Source organism: Dermacentor andersoni, chromosome 8, assembly GCF_023375885.2.
Source record: "Dermacentor andersoni chromosome 8, qqDerAnde1_hic_scaffold, whole genome shotgun sequence".
NCBI lineage: Eukaryota > Metazoa > Arthropoda > Arachnida > Ixodida > Ixodidae > Dermacentor > Dermacentor andersoni.
The window spans coordinates 48,917,571-48,930,430 of record NC_092821.1 but is presented as its reverse complement, the minus strand read 5'-3'; the positions used below and the strand labels follow the sequence as shown (position 1 = coordinate 48,930,430).

Sequence of the window (12,860 nt, the reverse complement as noted above, 5' to 3'; positions counted from 1 at the left end):
CAATTTCTTGCCACATGGCCTTTTTTGTCCTGTGAAAAAAAAAGTAATGGGTTAAAATTTGGCAATTCTAGCACATTAAAAGCTGCTGAACTATGCTCACAAGGGCCAAAGCAAACAAAGTTGAAATTTAACTTTTTGTTAACAAGTCAATGAGAAAGTAAATGAAACTTGCTTAAGGCCGCATTTTTTCCCGACGAGAGGATTCAGCTCTTTATATTTCAAAATGAGGAACCGGGTCCTCCGAGCACTCCAAAGTTTAGCCTCGGGGGATCTGGATCACTCCTCCATCGGTGCGACGTCGAGGTCCGCAGGCGTTGCCTCCATGGCAGATGACGTGTTAGTGTCACATTCTTGAAATATCACCGTGATGACCGTTCCATCTGTGACAGAAAATAGTACCGCATTGAGTTGTAGGTATGCATCTACTCCGGACTAACGTATTCGAAACTTCACACGCGGGCTCAGCAGTAAAGAGGAGCAACTTGTCAACCTACGCACTCAGACGTAGATGTACATGTAGATTCTTGTGACCTAGTGGCACGTACCCACTCTGGGGGATTGGCCAAGAATTGGGTAGTTTATAAGAAAGTGTAAAATAAGTCAAAATTTCATAATAGCTAAGTAATTATAAAATACAAAGATTGTAGAGCCTGCATGATTTTACGAAAATGAAAATTCTACCATAATTATAATAAAACAGTTCAAATTCAATTTTAGTGAATGAAAAGGAGGCTTAAAATTTTGTATTCAGAGTTGAAATCTCATTGATCCTAAAAGAAAATCTTGGCACCGCTAAACTTCCCGTCGCTATGCGAAGTGTAGGGGCACCCAAAGATAGTACATTTTGAACAGTTAAATCTAATCCAAGAAGGCGGAGTGGTATTTGTAGGGTTCGTTTACTTAAGCTAATAAATCGTCGACAAGAACTTAAAAAAATGTTCTATGGTCTCATCTTCACTACATACCGTATTTACCCGCGTATAACCCGCCCCTGCGTATAACCCGCACCCCTAACTTTGAACTCGGCGGAAAAAAAACTCGCGTATAACCCGCCCCTGCGTATAACCCGCACCCCTAACTTTGAACTCGGCGGAAAAAAAACTCGCGCATAACCCGCACGTTTACCTGAAAAAAAAAAAAATGAGCGCTAGAAAGATGCAACTCACACTCAGTGATCATTTCGTTTTCAGAACATTTATTCAAACGACCGCCACCACGTCACTGGTTATCCGATTCTTAATCGTCGCCGCTCTCACTACTGCCATCCGAGGCTTCATCGCCACTCTCAAAGACGTAGTCGTCCTCGGAACCATCCAAACTATTACTGATCGCACATGTTTTAAAGCTTTTGCGCACCAAATCGGCCGGTATCGCTTTCCACGCATCCACGATCCACTGGCACAGCAATGGAATATCAGGCCTTCGCACGCGTCCCGTCGGTGTGAGGGCGTAAATGCCGTCGGCCATCCACTGGGCATACAGCCGCTTCACGTGTGCCTTGAACGGCTTGTTCAGGCACACGTCGAGTGGCTGTAGCATGGACGTCATGCCGCCAGGTATTATGACGAGGTCGGTGCTGGTCTCGGCAAGGCGAGCCTTCACCGCATCAGTGCAGTGGCCTCTGAAGGAATCTAGTACGAGCATAGACCGGCGTGCCAGCAAGGCACCTGGTCTTCGCTCCCAGATTACTCGAAGCCAGTCACCGACTAGGCCACTGTTCATCCACGAATTTTCTTCCGCACGCACAACGATTCCTGGGGGCAGTGGAATGCTAGGTAGCGTCTTGCGTTTGAAAATGACATACGGGCGCAGTTTCGTGCCGTCAGCCAAACCGCATAGCATGACTGTGCAGCGCAGCTTGGCATTTCCGCCGGTCAGCACGCTGACTGATTTGGAGCCCTTTTTTCCATGGTCGTGTCCATCAGCATCTCAAAGTACACAGGTGTTTGATCAGCATTTCCCACCTGAGACAGCAAATAGCTGTGCTCCTTCCGAAGTGCGATCACATATCGTTGAAAGTTCAACAACTTTTCCTCGTAGGCTTCAGGAAGCCGCTGGCACATGGTTGTTCGCCGCCGCATAGAAAATCCATGTCTTCGCATGAAGCGCTGAAGCCATCCACGGCTTGCACGAAACTCACGTGGAATGTTCAATTCCCGGGCCAACTTCAGGGCTTCCATTTGCGCCATCTCAGTCGAAACAGCGTGGCCACGACTTCTCTGCTCCTCAATGAACTTCGCAAGCTGCGTCTCGAGGTGGGGGTACGCGCCAGTCTTCGGACCCCGAAACGCTCGCCTGTCCCGGTTCGTTGCTTCGAGACTCTCTTTTTTCTTCCTCCAGTCGCGAATGCACGACTCGTCGACGTCATGCTGTCTTGCAGCAGCTCTGTTGCCGATTTCTTCGGCAGCGGCTATAATCTTTAGCTTCTCTTTCGCTGTGAAACACTGCCGTCGAGTCGCACTCATGATGCCAAAACAAAGCAGGCAAACAGTGCAAACTCGGGTAAGTACACTAAACAGCGCCTAACGCGAGGCTCAACAATGCTGGCCTTTCGTTGGCCCTTCATCGGCTTGACAAGCGTCGATGACGATGGGGATGGCGGACTACACGGGGAGGCCGCCGCACATTGCGGTGAAGCCGACCCCCCCCCCCCCCCTCCCAAGGAAAAAATTCGCAGATAACCCACACCCCCACTTACTTACTATTCCCTCCGCCTTTGTTGCACGGGAAACAAAGCGCAGTAAATTTCCGGATCAGAATAACGCATTTTATACACTTCAGTACTGGCATATTGACAAACAGGCACACTGCTATAGCTAAACAACGAATACATCGTGTTCACCATATTCACAGGCGCTGACAGCTTAATTGAAGGAGCTTACAACAAGAAATTGACCCCATGTGACTAAAAAGGGTTAACATACCTGCCGTTCTGTAGGCAAATCCAATGGCACGCGCTTGTGCGTGTCTCGACAGCGTGAGGCAGACGACGGGAAGGCCGCTAGGCCAATCTGGTGCCTAGACTCTGTCACGTGCACCAAGCAGCCAATACAATAGCGCGTTGGTACGTCTCAATGATGCGTTTTTTCTAGAAAGCCAATGAGCAAGGACAGCCAGCGACGGCGGGAAATTGAAGGTGAAGGGCGGTTCTTTCATACGAGACCAAGACGGCCATGATAACCCGTGTGCTACGGCAACCGTTCAACACGGAAAAAGTGCCATTTTTCTTAAATTTGTGCTCAGATTCACCCCACAGGCATGTTACAAATTGAATTCGCGGCACAAATAACTATAAGTGAAGCTAGAAACTTCAGAAATTAGTGAAAAAATGGTTCTAGATTCCGAAAGTGTCAGCTTTAAAAAGTCGATTTTTTTTTTTTCGATTTTCGGCCTTTTAAGACCCGTGTCCCCCCTTAAACTTGCCAAAGCGCTATCTCTGTTTCCAAGCCAGAGAGAACCATAATTTTAACAGTGGCATGTAGCTACATGTGTGTACTACACAATGCTAGGAGCAGATTTTTAATTTTGTTTTTGTAAATTTTTAAATCGGGCTACTAATTGAATCGCATGATAGTCATGTCTGGAGATTGGACTTTAAATTGCTGTAAAATTGGTAATACCTGCAATATAAAAAAAAATTGTCCTACACTTGTATGCCTTACACTTTGCAGTATCCAGCCATATGTCTTCATAAACATTCTGGCTGATACTCATCTTACCATTGTTCAGATAAACAATAGGCCATTAATTTTAATTATATCTGGAACCACTCAGTCAATTTAAACAGTAGTTATATTTTTGAAATCAGCATGAAAAACTCTGCGACAATTTTTATTAGATTTAGTCAAGAAATTAAAAAAAATATAAGGTTTCGATACCCCTCTTCGCCCCTTAAGAAATGCCAAAAATGAGATTCTGAGAAAACTTGAAAAACAAAATGAGCTTATTTTTATTACAGACTACCACAAAATATTTGAATATTTACAAGTGCTGTAGCATTAGTACACTCCAGGAATATAGTCAGTCTGGCTAGAGTCACTACGGTGATGCCTTCTGAGCACCTGCTGCAAACTTTCAGCAGGTGCATGCTTGCGTGCACATGCTTGAGCTTGGCGGCGATCTTTTTCCATCATGCGCTTGGTCATCTGGTGGCCAGAGCTTAGCTGCAGTTCTTTGAGTATCGCTGTGCAGGCTTTTTTATTTCCCGCATTGAACTTCATGGCGGCCTCCGCCACTGCCGCTTGCACAGCAAACAGCGACGCATGCTTTTCCTTTGGGGCAAGGTTCCATGAAGACACTCATTAATGAAGACACTCATTATTATTCTGGGTTTTTCCTCTTGTGCATTGCAGAAGTTGTTCTTCATTAGACAAACGTTCATACAAAGGAAGAAGCGCCTCACATACAGGGGGTGGCAGATTGTGACGGTGCTTTGGAGTACGCTCCCCTTTGGCCTTCGCGGCATTTTGGCGACACCACGAGTTTGGGCCTTCTGGACACAGAGTGTGATTTGAAGTCGCATCATTCGAAGTAACATGGTGGTATGTTGCCATGACTGCTCTATGCATGACCTTTACATCACCTTTATGTGACTTCAAAGGCCCAGCCACAGTAGCTACTCAGCTTGGTAATTAAGTCGCCAGTTAGTTTACTTTAGTTTACCTTTGCCACCAAGGTTCTTGGTCTCAGAGGTCTTCTGTTTTGAAATTAGAGTGCGCAGTGCCGTACCCATTCTCTTGTGGATGTGGTTCACACAGTCTTCTTTCTCAACCGGTATGAACCCGTATACTCGGGCTTCTTTTATGGCAAGAAAAGGGTGGCTGTCACCATCTGATAACAAAGTTGTGTACCGCAGCCCATGCTTTTGCAGTGACCTCTGAAAAAGGATCGAAGCAGCCTCAACTTCCATCTCACCAGCTTTCTTATCAGTGTTTTATTGGCATACATGGTCTCCCTTCCAGGCCTGGTAGGTCGGGTCATCATCCTTTGGTGCCCGTGCGCACCCAGCATAAAAGTTGCTGAGCACGACAAAATCGGGGACAAAGCCTGTGAACAGCTTTATCACTGTCCCAACACCTACACGGGACGAATGGCTCCGTGTCATCCAGGAGCCATCGTATGATATGGCAATATTATTTGCGCTGCTGATCTGCAGTTCATGATATGAATTGCAGACTGACTGCGCACATGTCCCCATCAACTTTTCTGTAGCTTCAGTCGCCGCGGGGGTGAGTTTCGTTTTCAGATGCCCCTGTCACGTTTTGTTGTGCATGCGCCTGTGCGACATGTTCATGGCCGCAAAAATGTCATTTATGGCGGTTTATTGGTTTCCAGTACTCTGCATGGCGCGCGCAGCAAGGATGTTTATCACAAACAGCCTGACCTTTGCTTTGCTGCTTACATGCGGCGAGCTCCACCCTTCTGCAACATCGCCGCAGTCTGCGCACACAGCAGCTAACCTCACGGCAAGGCCAAAACCCCGCTCACCTTTTCGCATTGTGACATGACCACTACAAACCGCACACTTACAATTCACAGACGCCAGTAGCGAATTCAAACAGTCGAAACTTGCGATGAAAAAAGCTCGTAGCCAGCTCGTTTGTCCCTCCAGCAGTGTCGTCAACGCGATCTAGTAGTTCAGATTTTCGGTCAGTACAGTAGAACCCCGTTCATACATTTTTCACCGGACCGGGGAAAGAAAACGTAACAGCCGGGAAAATGCAACAGTGAGGAAAGCTCCGAAAATGAATGAAAAAAAGTGCAGCTTCAACTATAGACAATTTATTTGCACAGAGTGCGCTTAGGAATTAAAGAAGTCCAGAATGGTGGCTTGTCGTTTCTTTCGCTCACTAGAAATCACCACACATTTCTCAATAGCCTGGAAGGCCGCATTGCTGTCAGCATCACTGTGAGGTGCGACATACCTGCGGAGGAGGTCCAGAGCCGCAACGGCTTCTCAAAAACTAGGATTTGGCAAATCCCCGGCATCATGCGGCTCGTGCTCCTCATCGTCATCGCAGTCCGCGGCTTCACTCGCGACCGAGTTCTCAACGATCTCGGCAATGCTCTGATACTCTGACGTCACGATTGCAGCATCCACGGCGACGTAGTCGTCGTACGTGACTCCCATGGCACCCAGCGCATTCATTGCCTCAGCTAGCTCTTCTTCACAAGAGGCAGTTTGCAACTCTTCAGCTTCCGTGGCAGCTTCCATCTCGCTGTCCACGCGAAAGCCACACCACGCGAAGCAGTGCTGCGCAGTTGACGCACTCACTGCAGTCCACGCTGAAGCGTCGTGGTGCGTAGCATCAAGCACCGAAATGGTCGCAGGATGCTGTCCGCGATCAATATGCGTGAGCCAACGCTTGACAATGCACTTTCTGTATGAATGCTTCAAGTTTTTTATAACGCCGGCATCCAACGGCTGCAAATGGCTTGTCGTATTTGGTGTTATAAACACAAGCTTTACATTCCGAAGAAACGGCGGGTCTCTTGGGTGGGCAGCACAATCGTCCAGGAATAGGATGACACTCCTGCACTGGGCACCAATCTTGTTGTCAAAGTACCGAAGAAATTCTTCGTACAAAGAACATGCCATCCATGCCCGACTGTTGCTTCGGTAGTGACATGGCAGCTGGCGAGTGTTTTTCAAGCACCGTGGGTTTCAGTATTTGCCAATTACCCATGGCTTGAGCTTGTCTGAGCCATCCATGTTGCAGCAAAGGAGCACAGTTAGTCGTTCTTTGCTACATTTGCCTCCTTGGCATGCTTCGCCCTTCAGGCTTAATGACTTAGATGGCTGCACCCGAAAGAAGAGGCCCGTTTCGTCGGCGTTGTAAATGTCACGAGGCTCATACCCTTTAATTATTCCAGATAGGGTGGCCTTCCAATCATCCACTGCTTCCATGTTGACACTCGCTGCTTCTCTGCTTACCGTCTTATAAGCTATGCCGTGCCTCTTCTGGAAACGGTCGATCCCGCCATTGGACGCTGCAAAGTCGGTGATGCCCAGTTTGTCGGCTATGTTCATCGCCTTCTCACGCAAAATACTGCCGTCGAAGTTGACACCGACAGTGCGAGCTTGCTTGAACCAGGTAAGAAGAGCCTCGTCGAGGTTTCCATACTTGGCGCCACGAGCCTGCTTTGTTTTCGGGCCGAAGAGCGCGGCATTCCCTTCTATCTTGGCACACTTCGAGACGATGCTGTTAAGCGTTGAGGGTGGGAGACCAAGGTCCTTGGCAATGCCGACTCTCTTCCGCGCTAGCTGCCTGTCGACTACATTTAATGCGTCCAGCTTTCCCTCAAGAGAAAGCACCTTCCGCTTGTGCGACACCATCTAAGCGCGAGTTCAACGTTCACGAGGGTTAATGCAGAATGACAATAGCACGATAGCTTGAACTGGCGTGCGGCTTCTTGCAGCCAGTTCCATAGCCAAGCCCAGCCAAGACCGGCCAAAACTCGAAAGCCAAAATGGCGGTTGGAGCGCGTTGCTTACTTTAGCCCAGGTGGGTTGCTAAGTTGCAACGTATCATGCGGGAACGTTTTCACAGCTACTACGTAACAGCAGGGTTCCTTATACATTGGGTCTTATGGAAGCTATGCCGGGGCCGGATGAAAACGACGTAGCAGCTGGGAAAACGCAGCAGTGAGGAACGTAACAATGGCGTTCTACTGTATACGTGTTTGTGGACTCAGTAAATCATAAGGGACACAATACTGCAAGCAGATTTTTGTTTGTGAAATTATGTCCCATATTAAAGCCCATTGAATATGAGTGTCTCATAAGCGGTAATTACCCATTGAGAAATTGCACCATATAAAATATTTGTGAAAAAGAAATTCAAAAATTGCTTTGCGTCAGTGTTTGCTCCATTCATTCAGCTATGCACTGCAAAAATAATTCTTACTATGTCTGCAACTGGAGCTGAGATATCGCATTTATGGATGCATTGAGAGGCCAAAATTTGCATTTTGAGCAAAGTGAGAAAAACGAACAAAAGCTTTATTTATACAAGAAAATTGGGAAATGTAAACACATTTGCACTCGCAAAGCACTAATATGCTCCAGGGGCATAATCACTTTGATCACTGCCACCTTTATGGCGCTTCAGTGTTTGTTGCACAGTGTCTGCAGATGCACGTTTGCGTGCAGATGAGACTGATCGCTGTCGATCCTTTTCTCTCATGTGTTTGGTGCTTCGCTGGCCAGGATTCATGCTGAGCTTGCGTAGGATTCCAGCTGAGGTTCTTTCACGGCCTGCATTGAAGTTCATTACAGCTTCTGCCACAGCTCCTTCAATGGTGAATAAAGATGCATGCCTCTTTTGGGGCGAGTGCCTATATTAGTGAGTGGAGGCTCTCATTACTATTCCGAGTTTTGCCACGCACACACAGCTCAAGAATATTCTTATCAGATAGCCGCTCGTTGATAGGCAGCAGAGTTTTGGCCACCTGATTAGGAAGGCTATAAGGATGTTTCGGTGTTGGCTTTTCTTTAGCTTTCGCAGCATTTTGCCGGCACCAAGAATTGGAACCAGTGGGACAAAGGCTGCGATTGGAGAGACTATCATTTGATGTTACGTGGTGACATGTCGCCATCACAGCCTTTTGCATAGCCTCAGTGTCGTCACTGTGCGACTTGATTGCCCAACCGTAGTACGAGCTGAGTTTGTTCACAAGGTCACCAGTCAACCTCCCCTTTCCACCTAGTCGTTTTGAGCCCTTGTGTTTTGCCAGCAGATTGCGGAGGGCTGTCCCCATGCACTTCTGCACATGGTTGACACATTCCTCATTTTGGATATCTATATACCCATAGGCTTCAGCCTCCTTTAGGGCAAGGAACGTCCTGCTGTCGCCATCTGATGAAACTGTCATATATTTGAGCTGGTGCTTCTCCCAAGACCTCCTGAGTAGAACAAGGCCAGCCTCCACCTCCATTTTGCCAGATTTTTTGTCCGTATTCTTTTGGCATACGTGACTGGCCTTCCATTCTTCATAGAAAGGGTCATGAGCTTGTGGTCCACGTTCGTAACCAGCACAAAAGTTACTTAGTACAGCATGGTCCAAGGCGAGCCCCAAAAAAAGTTCAATAACCGCGCCGACTCCGATGCGAGACGAATGCCCGCGGGTCATCCAAGGTCCGTCGTAGGACACGGTGATGTTCCCGGGATTGTCCAGCCTTGGCTCGCTGTACAATTTCCGTATGGCTTCTGTGCTCTCCTTTTCTTGTCTCTCGGCTGCACGAGCCGCAGCGGGCGTCAACTTTGTCTTCTGGTAGGCTTGCCATGTTTTCATGTGCAGTCCGTGGTGAGAAATATTCATGATGGCGAAAATATTGTTGAGGGCCGTTTGTCCGTTGCCAGTAGCTTGCATGGCACACGCAGCCAGAATGTTTATTGTAAATGGATTCACTTTTTTATCACCGTTCACGCGCAGCGAGCTACAAACCGTAGCTTCGTCACCGCAGTTGGAGCAAACAAGTGACATCTTCACGACAAGGCCGTATTCTCGCTCCTCTTGGCATATTTTCGCGTTTCCGCTACATATCTTACACTGTAGGTGTTCAAGAAGCGTGTTCACCACTTCCAAACACAACACGGTGAAACTGGTCTCGTCAGGCAGGCAGCCACCGGAATCGCTAGCGGCCTACAAGTCCGATTTTCTTTGCGTTGCGGCAGTCGATGCAAGCTCTCGAACTTTGTCATTGGCTCTTTTCCTACCTTCATCTATATTTTATCTGAAGGCGTCCAGATCACTGTATCCCGACGAACGTGGCCGACGTCACGGTCAACGTTACTAGACTAGGCTCAGTTGTCGAACTCTCCATAGGTGCCATGTATTGCGGGTGCCTCCAATCCTTGGCTGGCCGCCAGATGGCGGGAGCGCCACAAGTTGCTCTACACGGCAACTCCTACTCGGCAACTTGCTAACGTGACTACCTATGCCCTTTTTAAATGCTTGTATAGCCTTGTGTTTAGCAGACTGAATGAACATCCTTGCCGAGCTCTGAAAATGCTGCTGCGCTCCCCAGAGTCCACGGTTGGAGTCTTTCCTTCAGAGCCCCAGCAGCCTTGGCTGTCCACTGTGCCCTACTAATCAGCTTTTGCTGGTCATCGCGCGTTTCGCAAAGCAGCATAGTCAAGGTTCCCGTAACAGTTCGTCATTGGCCACTGAGACGCCATAGTAGTTTTTCAGGTTTCGTTTGTTTATATTAATCTCTGCTTGAGTATATGTCACGCTTTCTTAGTAGTAATGGGCTTGAAAACGCCAACATGTTCGTCGGCCGCAGTTAACTGTAGTCTGCAGGAAAATACAAGTCACTCCTTTCAAGTCTGTTCTTAATCGCGGACGAAGTCGTGAAATAGCCGTCAGCATGCCAATTGGTGCACTTCTTTTAAAATAGTAGGAATGAATCCACGACACCATCTCTTCAGATATATACACACTTTCAGCACTTTATTTCGGATGAAAAAAAAAATGCAGCTAGCACTATTTAGTTTCATCAGAGCACCAAATGTAGAGGTGCAATATTTACACCTACATGAGCTTGGCTCTCTTGCGAGCTGACCTCACTTGCACATTCAAGGCACGTTCTCTCTGAAGGAATCGTGCATAAAAATGCATTCGTGTCGCTAAATAAGATGTGATAACACGGGCAGCAAAATCTTCAAAATGCGCACAGCAACCAACTCGCACAAGAGTGTCTTGATCAAGCTCTTCTGCAATGGTCCATAATAGGTCCCCGAACACCTCATTAGATCGAGTCTTTTCTTCAATGACCCGCTCAATGCCTGCAAGCAGGGCGTTGAGGGCACTTAACGGTTGTTGCAGGGCACCAGGTACATACTACCGCATTTCAGTCAGGATCGCTGCTTGTGGAACCTGGCAGGTACCCACGAGAGTATTGATACAGTCAGTACAGCTGGTGAATTTCCTTGCTTTTTTCACAACGTACCCTGCAAGGTAATACAGGACCGAGTCTCTTGTGACGAGCCGATTGTAGTTGTGCTGGAATTCATCATCAGGTGCATGCTTCTGCAGTTGAATATTTTGAAGGATCTCAGCCCGCCTTTCTTGCCAAGCCTGCTTCTGAGCAAGAGCTGCCAACTTGCCTGTGTTAAGGCTCTCCTCAACAGAAACAAGCACAGGATCGGCATCGCCAGAGCAATTACCCTTTGTTGCCATCTTTAGCGGCGTGTAGAGACTTGGAAGCCTAAATATTTGACTAAAATGCGTAATTGTGGAGTGATCTTCATCGCCGCCAAAGCTCCTCACGACTCCAAAGAAATGCTGCAAATAGAAAACATAGTTTTAAGATTTGCTCACAAGAATCTGAGATACATGAAAAAAAAAAAAAAAACACTGCTGCCACTCACCTCCAGAGGGTCCTGATTCAGCTTTTATGTGAGTACATACAACACTTTCTTCTGATGCAGCAGAGCGATGATGTCCAAAACAGACAGAAGGGACACACAAAGTGACTCGGTTGTTTGCTGCGATGCGAACAATTTTGTGTTTTCTTGAATGCTGTTTCTCTCTGTTGTGTTCAGAAGGTCAAGGAAGCCTCGAATGACCTACAAAGAAAGTAAAAAATTGTGCGGCACTTATTGACAGTGATGGTAATGTATACGAGTGAAATCACATCTTTGTATTTTACACGAGAAACGTATGGAAAAGGATAGAAAAGAATGCCACAAGTCAGTTTGACAGCCTGCCTGTACAGTCGAACCTCACTACAACGAAACTCACGGGACGCGCAAAAAATTTCGTTGAAGTGAAAATTTCATTGTGGCGAAATTTCCCCAAAACACTGTCAAATTTGACTACACACTCATAAACATTTATTTCCGGAAAAAGTGGGTTACTTTTTCTTGTGACGAAATCTGACCCAAAACTGTCAAATTTGACTACACATTCAAAAACTTCATTTATTTCCGAAAAAAATATGGCTACTCTCACATAATTTACCAATAAATCCAATATAAAAGTTAAACTACAAGCTACCTGCTTACTATTTAATGAACAGGCGAGAGATGTCGACTGCACACACACGTAAAATTTATTTAGACATGTCATGGATGCTCCTCTCCTTCCCTTATTCGGAGTCTGAGTTGGAGTCGGTGAGAACACACTCCTCACCGCCGAGTGGAGGCTCGTCTTCTTTGTCCGAACTCCACAACATGTCGTCTTCACTCGCATCCAGTGCGTTGAAGGTCCCCGTCTTCTTGAAGCTTTTCCTGATGATGTCATCGGAGATCTCTCGCCAGGCTTCCACGATCCATCTACACAAGATTTCCACAGGCGGCCTCTTAATTTTGCCACCTGGAGTTAGTTGATGCTGCCCTCCAGCCATCCAGTTAGTGTACAGCCCTCGAACATTGTCCTTAATAGGCTTATTTAAGGACACGTCCAAAGGCTGCAGTACCGAAATAAGGCATCCCAGAATCACGGCAATATCCGTGCGCATCTCTATCAACTTCTCTCATACACCTTCTGCAAGGTACCTGTGAAAACTGTCCAAAACGAGCATGGCCGGATACAACAGGTCACCGGCTCCAGGCGGTTTTAATCCAATCCACCATCAACTCCACGGAAATGCAGCCTTTCTCCTGGACCCTGACGTAGATGTCTCGAGGGAAGTTTCCCTTTTGGAGCGTCTGCCTATTAAAAATAGCATAAGGCGGCAGTTTGCACCCATCCAGTCACTGCCAACATCAGAGTACAGTAGACTCTCAATAAACGGAACTCCAAGGTACCGAAAAAATTAGTTCCATTTAACAGGAGCTCCGTTTACTGAGAGAGATGTGCAAATGTGCAGATTTATGTGCGTGCACTCTTAATACCATTTTATGAAACTCTAA

The 12,860-nt window shown here is 47.1% G+C and overlaps 1 protein-coding gene across 3 annotated transcripts in view; it reads left to right on the top strand.

The window, feature by feature from the left end:
* The window catches only part of LOC126526380 (uncharacterized), a 136,013-nt gene that overhangs the window by 62,010 nt on the left and 61,143 nt on the right, over positions 1–12,860 (top strand). The gene's annotated exons all lie outside the window — the stretch shown is intronic.